The sequence below is a fragment of the Danio rerio genome, chromosome 14 (assembly GCF_049306965.1).
Source record: "Danio rerio strain Tuebingen ecotype United States chromosome 14, GRCz12tu, whole genome shotgun sequence".
Taxonomy (NCBI): Eukaryota; Metazoa; Chordata; class Actinopteri; order Cypriniformes; family Danionidae; genus Danio; species Danio rerio.
Window position 1 is genome coordinate 28,287,678 of NC_133189.1, and position 18,644 is coordinate 28,306,321.

Here is an 18,644-nt window from a genome sequence, read left to right on the forward strand (position 1 = left end):
CTGGCAATGAAATATAGGTAATTCCATTGTAGGAATAATTTTTGTTGTCTATTCCCATTTTCCTGGCATCTGCCTTAGTGTCTTTATTTGTATTTGTATTTTTATTCTTTATGTTTTTACAGCACTTCTTTAAGTGGTTGCACAGAAGTCATTTTATATTTCATAAGTTCACACCTAGATATTGCTTGGCGTTATTAGTACTTTTGGCATGTTGTGCCGGGAGAGAACCTCAGAGATAATTGAGCCAGGGCTCCCGCCTAGTCAATAAGCATATAAAAGGGTCCGAGATCAGGTTTAAAGAGCTCCCCCTGCTTAAGGGAGAAAAAGAAGGAGATGGGGAGGAAGGATGCATTCTTCCAAAACAAAGATAAGATAGTAGGGCGAAATTGGTCTATTCATTGTAAGCTTAAATCAATCTGATTGGATTATTACTGATTACGGATGAGAGGCCAGCCGCGATCAATCATATGCTGTGCTTCTCTCGAAATTAGTTTGTAAAACATCACTTGCTCAAAGATCATTTCGCAAAAGTATGTGCAAAGCAATATTTGAATTTCTAAACTTGGGAATGATGAGCGCAATAGGAAAAAAAATGTAAGTTCTGCTTGCTGAAGTAAAGTTTCCACATTAAACAAATTATTATAGAAAAAAAAATTGGACGTTTCTTATATTCATTCATTAATTTTCTTGTCGGCTTAGTCCCTTTAATAATCTGGGGTCGCCAAAGCGGTATTAACCGCCAACTTATCCAGCAAGTTTTTTTTTGTGCAGCGTATGCCCTTCCAGCCGCAATCAATGTCTGGGAAACATCCACACACACTCATTCACACAGACACTACAGACAATTTAGCCTACCCAATTCACCTGTACCGCATGTCTTTGGACTCTGGGGGAAACCGAAGCACCCGGAGGAAAGCCACGCGAACGCAGGGAGAACATGCAAACTCCTCACAGAAACGTCACCTGAGCCAAGTTTCAAACCAGCGACCCAGCGACCTTCTTGCTGTGAGGCGACAGCACTACCTACTGCGCCACTGCATGACTACATTTCACAATTATTAAAACTAGCAGCTAGCTCTCTGCCACTCTCACTTGGTCACACACTGAAGCTAAGCAGGGCTGCGCTCAGTCAATATCTGGATGGGAGACCACATCGGAAAGCTAGTTGCTGCCGGAAGTGGTGTTAGTGAGGCCAGCAGTGGGGTGGTTAACCTGTGGCCGGTGTGGGTCCTAACGCCCCAGTATAGTGAAGGGGACTCTATACTGCTCAGTGAGCAGCATCTTTCGAATGAGATGTTAAACCGAGGCCCTGACTCTCTATGGTCATAAAGAATCCAAGGATGTCCTTCGAAAAAGAGTAGGGGTTTAACTCCGACATCCTGGCCAAATTTGTGTGGTGTGCGGTTTGAGAAAAAATGTGTAATTAAATTACAGTTACTTATAAAAAGGTTAAAGGTATAACTACATTTCTCAGTAGCGTCACTATTTTCTAAATCAAAGAGCTTTTTAGTAGCAGAGCTTTTTTTTTTTGTCAAGTAGCGCAGTAGCGTCTACACAAGTTACATTTACTGATCGCAGATCAATAAGTGACGTCACGGTAATTTGTAATCTGCAATCTATTACATTTCAAAAATAACCTCATGGTGGATGAGGAATGTAAAAAATGTGTAAAGTGTCTAGAAAATTGCTATTCAAATGTAAGGAAGTATTATTATTATTAATATCTCAACATGGATTTTTGCTGTTTATGTTAAATTTGCTGAACCCACACTGCTTTTGTTGATCTTTTTTGTTGTTGTTGTTGTTGTTGTTGTTGATGATGCCATACCACAACATTACCACAAGAAAAAGTGTGTGTGCCTGCTCAGACCGTAAAGTTGTGGTCAGTACTTTCTCAAATTAAAGATGATATGTTTTAATAAATTTACATTTACATTCAGTCAGTTAGCAGATACTTTTGTGCAAAGTGACTTGCAATTTAGGATGAATTCAGTGATTAACCAAGAAAAGACAATAAGAAGTGCTAATCAAACAAAGGATGTGCTGACAGAATTTCATGCCAGAGTAAGGAAGGGGAATTTTTGGGGTTTTTTTGACAAAGAGAAAATGCTTCTACTGGTGGTTTGTCAAGCCCACCAGTGTGAAACACTCAGATTTAATAATATTTTGGGGTTGGCTGTGGTAAGGTCAAGGAGAGAAGAGTGGTCTTGGTTTTATTCACACGGGTACAGGTGCTTTCGGAAACTATGGGTTTTCAGTTGTCGTTTGAATGAAACCAGTGAATCTGCAGTCCGTGTGGGAATGGGCAGATCATTCTACCAGCGTGGACCATTGAAGGAAAAGGTTATAACCTCTCTTTGATGGTATCACAAAGTGCTGCTCACTCCCTGACCAGAGGCTCCTGGAGGGGATTTAGACCTTCAGCAGCAGGTGGAGGTACAGTAAGAGGGTTCAGTGCCAGTAGCTGTTCTATGAGCAAGCATCAATGATTTGAACTTTATTCAAGCTTCAACCAATAACCAATGCAGAAAGATTAAGAGAGGTGTTACTTGGGCTCATTGAAGACCATTTGAGCTGTAGAATTCTAAATCATCTGTAGAGGTTTAAGAGAGGATGAAAGTCCAGCTAGAATAGCATTGCAGTAGTCTAGCCTTGAAATGACAAGAGCTTGGACTAAAAGTTGTGCAGTGTTATTCTGTTAGAAAAGGTTGGATTTTGTTGATGTTATAAAGCGCAAACCTGCATGATCGAGACGTGTTGGCAATGTGCTCATTGAAAGACAGCTGATCATCCAGGATCACCCCAAGATTCCTTATCTGGATGATCCCAGCTGGATTGAGAAATCATGTTGAGTGTGTGAAGTTGCAGAGAAGTTCAGTTTTTGCCAGATTAGGCAGTTTGGTTTTCATTCAAGCTGAGGTATCCTCCAGACAGTGCGAGATCCACTGATGTATATATCATTTTTTGACAACTTAGATGAAAGGTTTCAATCCACTACAGCTGTGTTTCTCAACCACGTTTTTGGAGGACCACCAGCTCTGCACATTTTTCATGTCTCCTTAACCAAACGCATCTGATTCAGATCATCAGCTCATTAGCAGAGTCTGAAATACCTGTAACAGGTGTGACAGACAAAAGAGACATCCAACACTTTGTGGATGTGTTGGTGGTCCTCCAGGAACGTATTTGAGAAACACTGCACTACAGTATATCCATATATATATATATATATATATATATATATATATATATATATATATATATATATACATATATATATATATATTCGTTTACATTGACAAACATTAAAACTGGGTTAAAATGGGATTCAAGCAGCAAAACAAGTGTAAAAAAATCATACTTTAAAATGTCTATCTTTTTTTAAGTCACTGAATATTTTTTTCACTCAATTTTATTTTCCATCTAATTTGTTACAAGAATCATTTGATTTGACCGTAAATCCCTAACCCTAAAATGCAAATGAATTGTAATTTAGAACTGTTATATTGTCATTAAACCACTCAATTTTAAACAAAATCAATTTAATATATTTTGCTATTTCACATTTACAATAATTCCTTTTTTTCACAGTGTGAGCAAATAGATTTCAGATTTGTTTCATTTTTATGTCTATTTGTTGTAATCAATAATGAAATGATTTTGATAGATTTTTTTACTAAAGTTATTTGGAGCATTAAGGCAGACTTGCATTAGTTATGCTTTATAGAAAATGTATATTTAACTAGTTGTGGACATTAAACTGGTTCATCTTGTCTTTGAACATATAAAAAACGTGCAATATTTCTTCAAAAAATCCCAGTTTTTAAAAAAGTAATTAGTAAGTACTGTATTTGTTGGAATATCCATGATTTAAAAAATGTCACAGTGTTCGTGTTAAAGCTTTTTCTCTGGTAAGCTCTTTTTTTCTATTCCCTTGAATAAGGAGCGCAACGGTAGAAAGCTGAAATTACCTTGTTTTGCGTATCAGCTCACCATCTCTGTTATGTATGCAGAAATGCATGACCTCTCTCACAGATCATGAGCACAGTGTCAACCGCTGCCTCCATTGACTCTCACGCTTATGCTGTCATGGCCCACAAACTCTCCAGTGGTCGGGGAAGTTCAGTTGTATGGGACTGATGAGTTGGACTCTTTTTTTTATTATAATTAAATGAGACCTAACCACCTTGACCTCACAAATAAATAAAAAAATCTAAAGTGTCATTAAGCTGAATGACACTCACATCAAATCTTTAGTGTAAGCTATTTTAAGGGATAAAAATTCTGTCATCATTTACGTTTTAAATCTGTTGGAGTTTCGTTCTTCTGTTGCACACAAATTAGATTTTGAAGAAAGACAAAAACTTGTAACCATTGACTTCTCTAGTAATGTTTTTCCCTACTGAAGTGAATGGTTACACGTGAAGGTGAGTAAATAGTGAATTTTCAGTTTTGTGTGAACTTCAACTATTATAACTGTGAAAAATCATGAGTCACTTGTGCTGAAAGATGCAAGTCTAAAAGTCTGTTTTCAACAAAAAGTCAAGTGCATATAAACACATTTCATTTATGGCCATCAAGTTTTGATAGGGAAGAACCGCTCAGGTGAATTCCACTAAACAGAGACCGTGGGGTGTCAACACTTGCCTCTTTTTTTTTTCAAGAAGCTGATGGTGTAAAGACAAGACCGATGATAGAAATGTAGAGTCATCACATTGATCAACAAAAATGAGTCAGTCACCTTTCCCATATTCTTCTGAAGCACCGAACCATGCAGAATTTGCTAAATAAAATTGTGCTGACACTTGTCACTTAGATTCTGAACAAATATTACAGATTTATATGGCTGATCTGTAAAATATCCAATTAAACTAACATGCAAAGAAGGACTTTTGCTGCTTGTTCAAACTACTTATTTAAAATGAGTTGAAACGACACAATTCTAAGAAATTATTGAGTTAACTTAATCGATTTGTGTTGTGACAACATGAATAAATTGCATAGAAACCAGAACTTTTTACAGTATATGTGACAAAAATCAAATTACAACAGAATATGTTTGCACTGGCCCCAGGGTTAATTGTCAAGGCCCCAGCATTGAATATTCCTGAAAATATTTTTAAAATCCTGAATAAAATCCTGTACCCAGATGCTTAAAAAGTCAAATGTGGATCCGAAGGAAAATTATTTATCATCCTTGATCAGATGTGTGAGAGGGCATTCTGGCCTTCAGAGGAGATTTACTACTGATCACAGAGCTGCGCTTCACTGCCAAGACGTGCATGACAATCTCTTCTGCTGAATCACGAACTTGATTTGATTTCAATTAATCATTCAGCACTAGTATTTAGAGTTTTATTTTGAAGCTTCAGCATATATAAAAAACACATACAGGAATTAATAAAAACCTCAACCACAGCTTTTTTTTTTTATTCTAAACATTGTTTTCTATAAGAGTATGCACACAGGAGTAACCATTTAGTGTTTGTCCCCTGTTTCCAAAATGAAAGTCCCACATACTTAGTAAGTTTAATATGAACCTTAAAGGAGCAGTATGTACGTTTGACATCCAGTGGTTGAACAAGGTATTACATTCCTGGATCAAAACAAATGCATGCGTAGGTTGACAAATTGACGACCAACAGAAGTGAGTCTGGCGATCGAGCCTAAAGGCCGACTTAAGTTGTGTTCTAAATAATAGCAACGGGACACGATAGAGGAATGTTCTTCATATTAAAAGGAGTTTTTGTTCTAACCAACACTATATCTATTATATTGATATAATAAAAATGGCTTATATTTCTTGCAGCTGAACAACAGAAAACTGCCATTGATCTCCTCATGTACACCTCATGTGCTTTATTCAGTGTTAAATGCTAACAATGTGAGTTTGAATGACATTTAACATGGCATTTATTGCCATTAGGGCTGCAACTAACAATTATTTTGATACTCGATTATTCTGTCGATTTTAGCTTTGATTAAGCGATGAATCGTGATAAAAACAAAAACAAGAAAAGCATTTATTTCCAACTCTTTATTCAAAAAAAAAATAATCAAAAAAAGCTCATCCCTGAGCTGTTATAATAATAATAATAATAATAATAATAATAATAAAATAAAAAAAATAACTTAGTAGTTTTGTGCTGTTTTCAATCCAAATATCAAAAATCAAGATGCATACTAGACACATGAAATAGCAAAAGAAATTATGTCTTGTTTTTTGAAAAAAAACACCTTAACATTAAGTGATTGTTTACCTTCACCAAAAAATGATTTGGAAATTCAATCATTAATTAATCAAGGAAATTAATCTTAATGAGATATAATCTCAAACAAAAGTTTGAAGCATCACTTAATTTTCTTATGCCATTTTTGTTGTCTGGTCTTGATTTAAGTTTTTTTTTTTTAGATATTTGCACTGAAAACGAGACAAAATGATTAAGAAAAGTTTTTTTTTGCAGTGCAGCTATACATGACAGCAGATTGAATGATCCAAAAAAGGCAAGTGAAAAAAAAACGTGTCTTTAGTCTTGCAATGTAAAGTAAATATACCACTGCTACTTTACTTCTGTTAATAACTCTTTCACTGGTGGATTAAAAATATTCTGGAACCAGGAGTTTCCGTGGCGATGTGTCATGTTTGTCACGTGACACACCGCAGTCTCTGTATGACAGTTGTATCTCTTTTATTATGCTTTTCTGTTTTATTTCAACATATTCACATGCTTGTTCATCAAGTCATCAGCTACCTGACATTACAATTTACAAAAACGTGAAAAAAACGAGATGGGCATCGCCATGTTTACTTGCGGCTGCGCAATTCTGCATTCAATAATGAATTCTACTTCCTGCTTTGCCTACTGATCCATGCTTTGCACTCCTGCTTTTTTGTATTTTATATTCTAATTTTAACTTCAGCCTTCCAGCGCAGTGCTCAAACCACACAGCTTGAAGATCAACATTGAATCTACAAACTTTCTGTAATTCGACTTTACTAACAAAAGTGGAATTGTCAACAAAACAATCTCCCGCTACCAGCAGCTCACATTCCTAAGACATGAAAACACAGATAACTGAAAAAATGCCTCTGGCTCAGGTTGATTCAACCAGCTGTACAAAATGCTACAGACTTCAAAGATTGCTGTTCTTGAAGCAAAGTCACTTGCAATCTGACCAGAACTTCCAGATCACATAAGACTGCTTTAATGTGGACCCCAACAGTATACAGCTGGTGATTCACAAATTTTGTCATTCAGGAGTTCACACTTAGCTGATGATTTATCAAAAGCTTGTTTGGCATGCTGTCCCTGAAGAAAGCCCTGAGCTCAAGGGATCCTCGAGCCCAAGGCTCCCCTTCTTGCTGTGTGGGGCCAACATTGCCAACCACTAGGCCGCTGTGCTGCTCGATCTATGGTAATGGAGGAGAATGGGGAGGAAAGAGGGTTTCTTCTAGACGAAGACAAATGTGGACTGAAGACTTATTTATAGTAACTTAGGATTCATGATTATTATGATTGGAAGATCATGATTAGCTAATGCGAGATTGGCTGTGGTAAATCAAAACCACGAGATCCTCTCGAAATAAGTTTATAAATAAACCTCACTTATTACAAATTATAACAACAAACAAGCATATGTTTTAATACATTCATAACCGTGTTTATGTTTTACCATCATGCTAAAAAAAAAGATAAAATAAAAACCGTTTCGATATTTATAATGCCTAATAATAACTCTTGTATAGCAGTCCCACAACATACTTTCACATCCGTCATTCGATGATACTTAGATACCAACGCAATCTCACAGTAATTCGTAACTTTTTGATTTTAGTGGCTAATTCGTATGAATTCGTACGATCTAATTTGCACAATTGAGTACGATTTGCTCACTACCCAATGACGGTTGGGGTTAGGGGTGGGGTTAGGTGCCATGCCTCCTTTTTAAATCGTTCATTTTTGTACGTCTGAACTTTTAAATGTAAAGTGGCTAAAATAAGAGTTGTAGTGGAACAGTCCTAAATGAAGTAGCCCCTCCTAACTTTGATTTTGTGAGTGTTTGCAGAGCTAATAGAAGAAATGGAGGCTTCTGCTCTGTTTAATGATTTCTACGAGTGTATTTGCCCTTTAAATATCTGAGTGTAGCACTAAAGTGTGCTCCATACATTTTATTGATCATTATCTACAGACCTCCAAAATGCTCTTTAACTTTTATTGATGATTTTACAGAGCTGCTATCAATAGTAACCTCTGAATTTGACTATTTTACTAATGCTGGGGATTTTTATATTCACATTGATAATCCAGAAAACAGAGCTTTAAAAGAACTCATGATTGTTTTTACACTTGATCTGTCCCCTGGTATACAGGGAAACACAATCGGGGAAACACTCTAGATGTACTAAAAACTAAGAGTTTACACATTTCATCCACTGTTGTTAAGGATGTTGCAGGATCTGATCATTTCTGTATTCTCTTTGATATATTGATCACTCCCGCCATTGAAGGCAGATCTGTCCCTGTCAGAAAGAGATGCATGAATGAGAACACTAGTGTGGAGTTTAAGAAGGACACTCTGCTGATTTTCTTAATTTCTTTAACTCTAAAGTAAAAAATGTCATGGGATGGTATTGCTCCTGTTAAAGTCTGAAAGAAGACTGGGAGACAGAAAAATATCTTGAAAAAACTCAACAGCAATACAAATTATAAAAAGGAGTGCAGAATAGCTAGGCACATGTGGAGGAGACAAAAAGTCTTTGTGCTTTTAATCTGGAACTAGGTGCTGCTAGGCAGACTTTCTTTTCAAAACTTATAAACAGCAACTTAAACAACACTCACACTCTCTTGCAACAGTACAGAGAGTCACAACCCACCCCTGTCCCCAGGTAGGATTACCATTGAGCAACTCTCTGAAAGCAAATTCAACGAGTTTGCATATTTCTTCACTGATAAGATCAATAATATCAGATAGGCAATCAGCGCATCGAACCAACCAAATTGTGGCAATGTCACAACCACAAATCAGACATTATGTAACATTATGCAACTAATAGTAGTAGAAGAGATTGTACAGATTATGAAAACATCAACCTGCAGTCTTGACTCACTCTCCACATCATTTTTCAAAATGGTGTTCAACTGTTTAGAAATGGGTCTCCTAAAAGTGGCGAATGTTTCACTTGTTTCTGGGACTTTTCCAAACTCTTTTATAACTGCAGTTGTAAAACAATCAACGACATTCACCTAAATACAGATTCAGGCTAACTAACAGTGCTGGTTCTCAAGGTGAATGTGTACCTTGGCTCTAGGGGTCAAACAACAAAAAAGGTGATGGTCAAGAATCTTGGTGTGGTTCTGGGGTCAGATCAAAGGTTCAGTAGTCATGTCAAAGCAGTAATTAAATCAGCATACTTTCATCTCAAAAACATTGCAAGAATTAGATGCTTCTTTCTCAGTGAAACTTGTTCATGCTTTTATCACCAGCATGGTGGATTACTTTACTGGACTCCTCACTGGCCTTCCCAAAAGGACAGACTCAGACAGCTCACCTAGAATGCTACTGCCAGGATTCTGACCAGATCCAGAAAAGCAGAGCACATCACACCTGTCCTCAGGTCTTCCCGACTCCCATACATTCAGAATGAATTTTTAAGTATTATTACTTGTCTATGAATGACTAAATGGCCTAGGATCTCAATACATTACAGATATGCTGATTGAATACAAACCTAACATTTCCCTCAGATCATTAGGGTCAAGTACATTCAAAGAGTTCAGTCAAAGCAGGGTGAATCTGGCTTAAGATACTATGCCCCCTACTGCTGGAATCAGCTTCCAGAAAGGATCAGATGTGCTCCAACATTAGGCCCATTTAAATTAAGACTTGAAACACATCTGTTTAGCTGTGCCTTTACTGACTGAGTATGGTGCTATGTCTAACAGATCACACTATTGTCATTTATTTCTAAATTTCTTTTAAACTTGTTATAACACATTGTAATCTGTTTCAAAAAAATTGGTAACACTTTATAGTAACTACACACTATGAATCATTTACTAAGCATTAGCATCTAGTGAATTCATTATTTGTTAAGCATTAACTCTACATTGATAAACGTTAGTAAGCAGTTTATAACTGGAGCTACAAATGCTTAATTCTTGACTTACAAACACAAATTATGTGCTTAATAATTGTACTTTCATTGTTAATAATTTATTTTTCATTGCTAAATTAAGTATTACGATATTTACAAACCAGTTGTATTTAAGAGTAGTTTAGGGTTTTTAGGATCATTCAGAATGAGTTAGTAAATGGCTAATAAACTATTCAAATTAACACTTATAAATCTTATTATTCAGGCATATATTAATGCTTACTATGTATGTTAATAAATGCTTCATTAACTCAACTTTATGCTGTTTTGTGATATAATCTTAAGCGAGGACTATTTATGCTTTATACTGTAAATCCCTTATAAATGACTATTATACAATATATAATACAATATAATATAATATAATACAATTATATAATGCCAACAGTTCAATCTTAGTTCCATCAGACCACAGGACATGTCTCCAAAAAATATTATTTTTCTCAGTGTAATTTAGCAAATTGTAATCTGGCTTTTTCGTTGATTCTAGCTTGTTGATTTTCCCTTGTTGTCACAAAAGGAAGCAATGTGTTTAAGGTTTTCTTTAAATACTATTCTACAGTTGTGTCTCCAAATAACTCAATGTCAAATAGCCAATCAGAAACTTCCAAAACCATCATCTGAGCTTTTTCAGAAGCATAATAATTGTATTGTATATAAACTTGACTTTCAAGAAAATTTATAACAAATAAATATAAACAAATTTGATAGTCCTAAATTACCTGAAAGAGAAAAAGTTTAGACACATCAACATCTGACTTGGTTCTATCTGACATTTTGGTCAAAATTGAGTTATTGACATATTCTTATTAAATGACAACTTTTTTTACATTATGGGATGTTACACACATACGGTTTGCTATGAAATGCACAAACTTCACAAAATCTCAAAATCATTCAGAACGCAGATAGAACCTTATAATTTCAAGGTGACTATATATATATATATATATATATATATATATATATATATATATATATATATATATATATATATATATATATATATATATTTTTTTTTTTTTTTTTTTATACAACAGTTCTGTCTAGTTCTCAAATCTGATTGGCTGATAGCCGTGCGACATTCTGCAATATCAGAAGTCCTACAGCCTCTTTCCCTTTGTGTATTACTCTGCCCACATACAGCCAGCAAAAAGCTGACACTACAGATCTAAAGTTTAAAAGATGCACGCTCAACTGTTTAACTGTCAGCTTATGATCTGAATCCGGAAGAAAGTAGTTCCTCATACAAAAGGGTTTTTGAGACTCTCCATGTTTGATTTTGTTTTTATATGCACAATTATGGCGTCAAACTGTTGTATAAATGCAATATCACACTCGTAGCAGTGTGATATGGCTGTATATCAGCACTGGTGGGGGCACTAACGCACGCCTCCCACCAGTGCCGATATACAGCTATATCGCACTGCTACTCATGTGATATTGCTCATATATATATATATATATATATATATATATATATATATATATATATATATATAAACTGTAAAATAATATAAAAAAACAAATCTTATACCTATCCTAACTATGAAAGAAATCAGCTAACAAAAAAGGACTTACATTTTTGCCTCTATATTCCACTATTGAAATTAAAATAAAATAATTTTATATTGAGGAGAAAAAAACACTGCTTTAAGATCAGTTTGTAGTGTTATAATTAAGACCAAGGGTCTGTACCATGGTGGCGAATCACACTTAGATTAGATTAGATTAAATTAGATTAGATTAGACTTGAGTGGTCAGAACTACACATTAAATCAAGCATTGTCAGTACTACGATGCTGATAATTAATGTTCTCTGTTAACTTTTATACTGAATTAACGGATTATGTGTGCATCAGTAGCAAACAAAAAACAAAGATGCTATGATCGACTCTTCTGAATTCTCAAATTAAAAAACACATTTAAATAATTTTAAAAAATTATAGAGTAAGAATGAAAAGAGCTTTCCATGAAAGAGTTAAATTATAATAAATAATCTCTGTTAAAATCACTTCCCACCAATCAGCTGGGATCTTACATGAGAACATAATACCCTAGAGCAGGTTAGACAAACCACTTATTATAAAGCTTTATATTAATAACCATATATTATGTTTTGAGCACAAATATATTTTTGATTCTTTCCTTGTGCCAATCTCTTAAAGCAAAAAAAAAAAGTGTTGCACGTGCAGTTCTGTCAGTAAAGTCTGTGTGTGGTTGAATTTCCTATCGATGCATTTCTGTCAGCAATTTAGTTTTTTCATTTTTTCTGTTTTGTCATCAAATCCTTGTTCGAAATCCTTTCATAATTTCTTTACTTTTAATAGTTACTTTAGCTCAGTCATGAGTGTGAGTGTGAACAAATGTAAATATTCTAAACTAAATGTGCCATATGACAAAAATTTGAGTATACCCAGGCATAGCTGAATAAGAGTTCACTACATGGACATGGCATAACATGAGCCTTAATCATCTCATTCTCATGTAATTTGCTGTAAATACCCAGTAAAAAATGAGCCAATCAGAAAAAAACACATTTATGTTACACACAAGATTATTAAGATTATTTAACATGGAGGTAGTTTTCAATTTAGTTTGCACCACATCTTGGTTGTATTTAACATGGAGATAGTTTTGCTTTATATGTGTTGTTAATTTATTAATTAGCATGCCCTCAACATCTGTGTGCATTTTACTTAATTTGAAAATGGGAGACGCATGAAGATGTGCTAAGCTTTAAAAATCACATGCTAGTCAAAAAGTTACCACACATGAATTTGAATTTACTACAGAACTGTTAGAAATGTACTTTCTATATATTACGAATGTAAGTATTATGAATCTAATTCAGACATGCCATGTTGTCATTATCACATGACCTACCTGTTCGTTGTGTCGCTTTCCATTCATGAATTCTCTCATGTGGCATCATGAGGCAGTAATGTCCATTGGATGCACACAATACAGAATCTCGCTGAAAGTAGTAGGTCATCTGGGTACTTCTTACCTACAATGTTTTTGAAACAAGAAATTTAGACAAACTACTCTTCTCACTGGTTGTTTTTTTTACATACTATATGTAAAAAAGTAGGCAGTGTTGGGCAAGCTACTTGAAAAGTATTGAGCTAAGCTAGCTATTTTAATTTAAAATGTAGCTTAAATTTACTAAAAGCTGCCCTCCGGGCAATGTAGCAAGCCCAGCTAAAAGCTGCATGGCAAAAGTAGCTTAGCTACATATAAACAATTTTTTTGCAATTTTCATTTTTAAATAAAAGCAACTTAAATCCAAATCAATCATATCAATAAAACTGTCAATGAAACAAATGAGGCTTAAATGTTCAAGTCAATCATTTACTGCAAATAAACTAAACAGAAACAAATTATAGTATATAACAGCAAAATCAAAAAGTTACATATTTAAAATACTATATTAATTCATAGTAAAAGGAAATATTTAAGAATAAGCTCTATTATATAATATAAGAACTAATATGATATATTACTATAGTATATTTTTAGTATATTTTTTGTATATTTTAGTATATTTTTTATATATATATATATATATACAGTTGAAGTCAGAATTATTAGCCCCGTGAATTATTAGTCCCCTGTTAATTTTTCCCCCTTTTCTGTTTGATGGAGAGGAGACTTTTTAACACATTTCTACACATAATAGTTTTAATAACTCAACTCTAACAACTGATTTATTTTATCTTTGCCATGATGACAGTAAATAATATTTGACTAGATATTTTTCAAGACACTTCTATACAGCTTAAAGTGACATTTAAAGGCTTAACAAGGTTAATTGGGTTAACTGGGCAGGTTAGGGTAATTAGGAAAGTTATTGTATAACGATGGTTTGTTCTGTAGACTACCCTGCTTCTGTAGGAATCCTGCTTCAGAAATAATCCCTTTCCTTCAGTCGACTTTCCATCAAGCAAATTTGTTGTCGACAACTGTAAAACAGGAAGAAGAAGAAATCGTCATTTTTGCCATCATATAGATTTACTGTCATCGGCTAGACACCGGCCTCACAGCTCTGTGATTGTCAGTGCCATCATTTGTTGATCCGTAATCAGTAAATGTAGCTTTTGTGAATGCTACTGCGCTACTTAACTAAAAAATAGCTTCACTACAGTTAAGTTAGTGAAACCAAAATTTGGTTTAGAAAGTAGCGATGCTACCGCAACGCTACTGCAATGTCACCGTGACGCTACTGAGAAATCTAGTTAAGCTAGCAACGCTACTGCCTAACACTGATAGTAAGAAAGTATGTGATTATGGACGCAGCCCGTTTTTACAGGTTGTTTTTCTATGCATTGCAAAGCGACGAGGACTTACGCCATGCAGTTCTTCAAGAGTCATCAGTTTACAGCTTGTCAGAATACAAAATGCAGGATATATGGATTATTAATGTATCCATCACCACTCTAAAGAGGCATAAGGGCTGTTTATTTGCATTATTGTTTATATTGTGAAATTTACTGCACACGTTTATAACGAGGCAACAAACACACATAGACTGCTGAGTAGATGTGTTTAATGCATGTTTATAGTATTTATCGTGCAATAACACTCAGCTCTTACTGTGATTTTCTGGAGTGAATGGACAGCAATACACTTTATTAAAAGTCATCTGTTTATTTTAGAGGTTGATATTAATTTCTGGCTGTGTTTAAAGCTTCAAAATACAACTTTTTTGTTGAGTATAATTATAATTTAGCCTATATTTCATCCACAACTCAGCTATGGTGATTTTTTTTTCTGGTGTGTAAAAGATAGCTAGCTAAAATTAAACTCTCCACCACTTTAGATGAAAAGATTTCACAAAGGCACCTGCTCAATTTGTTAAAAAAATTTTTTGACAAATGAAATATGATTATTTTGCATTTGTTTATTTCAGAGTACAACTAGAGTGTAAAACTGTCGATATAGCCACATACCTACTATGTACAGTAGGTATCAGATATCATTGAATCAATGCACTATGTGGCACCTTTAAGCTGATTCATTTTTTATATTGCATTTCGAGTATTCCATGAGAGCTCAAAAATAAAAATAAAAATACAAAGATTTGTAAAAAAATATATATATGGTAAGGAGCTAATATTTCAAATATCAAGAATGACATGATGAGTCATATTTTCGATTTCTAAATTTGCTCTTCGTTGTAAGTTTCAGTTGACGGTTATAATGGAGGTGGGGCCTATATTAATTATTATTACATCATTAAAGGATTTCCCTCAGTGAGGCGACATAGACTAAATACTCAAGTCCACCTCTTCCTCTTCATCAGAGCTATTTGAAATACAATGTGCAGTTAGTTCCTCTTATCGTTAATGTATAAATATCTGTCATTTGAAAACTAATGTAAACAGTGTAAATGTCAACCGCACAACACAGAAACCTTCAGACACCCACATGAAACATCTATTTTGTGAAAAATTTTCCACTAGTCGAGAGATATCGTACAAACCCAAGGGTCTAATTCACACAATATGTCTCACTATTTACTTATACTCATTTTGTTCCAAGTACATACGGGATTTTTTCCCTGTGAAGTAAAATAACATTGACCTAAATGTGCTGCTGTAATGCTTGATGCTTCATTTTGAAAGTAATGTTTCCATTCAAAGTTGCCAATTTAACCAAAACAACCAATTCGTAAATATTTTGGGTTTTGGAAATGAGTCTAATCTTGGTTTCTCCTTGTACTCTAGTGAAAGATATGGTCAGGGAGATGTGTTTAATTCATTTTTGTCTATAAATGATAATTTTTTTGTAAAGATTAGATTATACAAATACACCCAAAATGTAAAAAATGTGAATATTGAATTAATTGTTAACCATTATTATTAATATCAATACATTGACATCTGTAGTAGGAAAATAAAATATTACAAGAAGTAACGCAATTTACCAATTTGGTTACCAACATTGTTCAAAATAGCAATGTTTATGTTCAACAAAAGAAAGAATCCAGCAGAATTGGAACATAAGAGTGATTAATACTGACTTTTTAATATAACAATACAAAAATTGGACTTTAGCATTATAAAATCTCTTCTCAGTCAATCTTCTCAGAGTCAATATCGTATATTCCCATCTATTTTTTCCTTCGTAGGCTGTGATATTCTTAATGAACATTCAGTATTTCCCCCTTTAACCAATTTAGAAACATCATCGCATCATGGCTAAAGTTTTTTTTTGTGAGTGAGCGTCTGTGGCACTAGTTTCCTGTTTTACAAATATATATAAGGGTTAAGGTGCAGATAGAGATCATTATCTCAAGTTAACATCCCTGTGAACAAGAACATGAAACTGCTTATTCTTCTCATCGCACTGCTTGCTGGTACTAACCCTAGCTTCAACATGCCTGTACAGAGCACTACTGTGGAATATGATGCAAAAATAATCATGGATGAAATTCTAGAACAACTTAAACTTCTTGTTGAGAACTTTCCTTCACTTAAGCAGAAGATCACTGACATCAAGGTAAGTCGATGTTTGTATGACAAAATAGAGAGGCTTTAGTTGATTGGTATCGGTTGTTTGTGATAAGATTATAGAAATGTCGAGCCAGAAGACAGACATCTTAGTCTTTAGTTTATGATACTGTATCTTCTATATAAGAATGCATCATAACATTGTCTGATTTCAACTGGGTTTATTATGTCTATCTTTAGGAATTGGGAAAGGAACCCATCACAACACCTCGAGATATCAAGGATGCAGTAAGCATTTGTCTTATTCCATTAGTATTACTAACCAATGAAACAATCACTGTGAATTCTATATTTGTTTGTATGAATGCATTCTAATTGTGATATTGTTACAATCGCAGTGCGCATGTGGAGAAATGTTTAAAGAAAACCTGAACAAATCTGTACAATGGGTAGCATCCAAATTGGACTCTGACTATTTTTTCAACATTGTGGACAACTTGGATGTGCTTACATTCCAGGTATGGAGTTTGCCTTAAATTATTCGTGCTAACCATTTAGTTATTAATGTTTAACATTACACATTATCTGAATTATGATTAGGCCCAAACACACACCTCTCTTAAATATTCTCATATCATTTTAGTTACCAAATAAGTGTGGGTCTCAAAGAAACTTAGAAAGAGATGTTTTATTTAAATAAAGCAATCAGTTTGTTTAATTGTTATTCTTGATTTTCTGTTTTTCAGACACCACAAACAAATAACTGCCACTTCAAAAATCACACCATAACACACCCCTCAAATATCAAGACTTTCCTGCTCCAGGATAACATTCATTTCATTCAACAGTGGAATACGCACAATTGCAATTCATGCAAGTCATAGTTAAAACTAAACAACAGAGATTTTTTTAATGGAGATATTTATATTTATACTTTGTATTTATATATTTATTTATTTATATAGCTATTTATTTATGTATTTTGACCAGTGTGTGTTGGTTGTTCTAAATCCATGAATGTAAAGTGAAATGGTATATTACTATTTTTCTATTACAAAAATATTCTTATTTTAGTCACAGAATGATCCTCACTATACTTTATTTGTTAAAGTTCTGCCTTGTATTGTAGCAATACAGACATCATGTTACAATGTTTAGATTATGCTGGATTCAATCCAGAATAAAACATTTGTGGCCTATTTTTAAGAAAAGCTTTTCTGTTGTTTCCTTCATGTTTACCTTCTTTCTTATGATATGACATTCAGCTAAAACTGAGTTCATCAAATCAAGGTTTCAAAATGGTTAAATGATGTTGCAGAGGAACCACTTTTGGTTTCTCCAGGTACACTTTCTCAAGTAAAGGTACAAGAGCACTGGGCTGGGACCTTTTTAAAAAGATACACAATTTTACCTGAAATTGTCTATACGGGTTCCTTTTTTAAATACAAGTTAGTACCTTAGATGCACATATTAGTTCCTATTTATTTACTATTTATTAAGTAAAAAGTTCTTTAAAAAAGCATTTTATTACACTTTTATTTTCCAAGTCTTAATGTAAAGAACTTAAGTCTTAACATAAAGAACAACTGAAAGTTTACACAGAGATTCAACATCAAACTTTTATTTTCAAAAGTGTATGCTTTACATAAACATAATGCACTATATGCTAGCTAGTCTGAAAAAAGTAACTTTAGGTTGTTTATAAAACGACATCTACTCACCAGCTGTGAACTGCTGCAGTGGTGTTGTAGTGAATTAAACTTCACCCATCTGCGTATTGTTTATCTTCTCTTGGTTGTACTGATGGGATGTGGTGCATCCTGAAGTAGGCCGTGTATACAATATTAAGTCTGATAGATGGAAACAGACAGTCCCGCAGCTGCTGGCAGCGTCCTGACGAGATGGAACATCCCTAACAACACAAGAATGGAATATTCAGGAGACCAGTGACTAAGAGCATTCGGCTTACAGAGCGCGCTGCCAGAAAATATGCTTCCTCTGCTTCATGAAGACTTCAAGATCCATCAGTTCCA

The 18,644-nt window shown here is 34.3% G+C and overlaps 2 long non-coding RNA genes across 6 annotated transcripts in view; one reads left to right on the plus strand and one right to left on the minus strand.

Annotated features, from left to right (window-relative positions):
- LOC137487521 (uncharacterized) overlaps positions 1–18,644 on the minus strand; it is a 93,264-nt gene that overhangs the window by 36,373 nt on the left and 38,247 nt on the right. For 3 of the 5 annotated variants that reach the window (XR_012389750.1, XR_012389749.1, XR_012389748.1), the window contains 2 exons: positions 18,333–18,523; positions 13,043–13,166 (listed from right to left, as the gene is read on the minus strand). This is a non-coding gene — a long non-coding RNA (uncharacterized lncRNA). Of the gene's footprint in view, positions 1–13,042; positions 13,167–14,040; positions 14,122–18,332; positions 18,524–18,644 lie in introns of those variants that run through there. The other 2 variants (XR_012389747.1, XR_011006126.2) reach the window with 1 other exon arrangement.
- Positions 16,790–17,661, plus strand: LOC137487520 (uncharacterized). Its single transcript, XR_011010014.2, has 3 exons — positions 16,790–16,899; positions 17,010–17,129; positions 17,358–17,661. It is a non-coding gene; the product is annotated as an uncharacterized lncRNA (long non-coding RNA).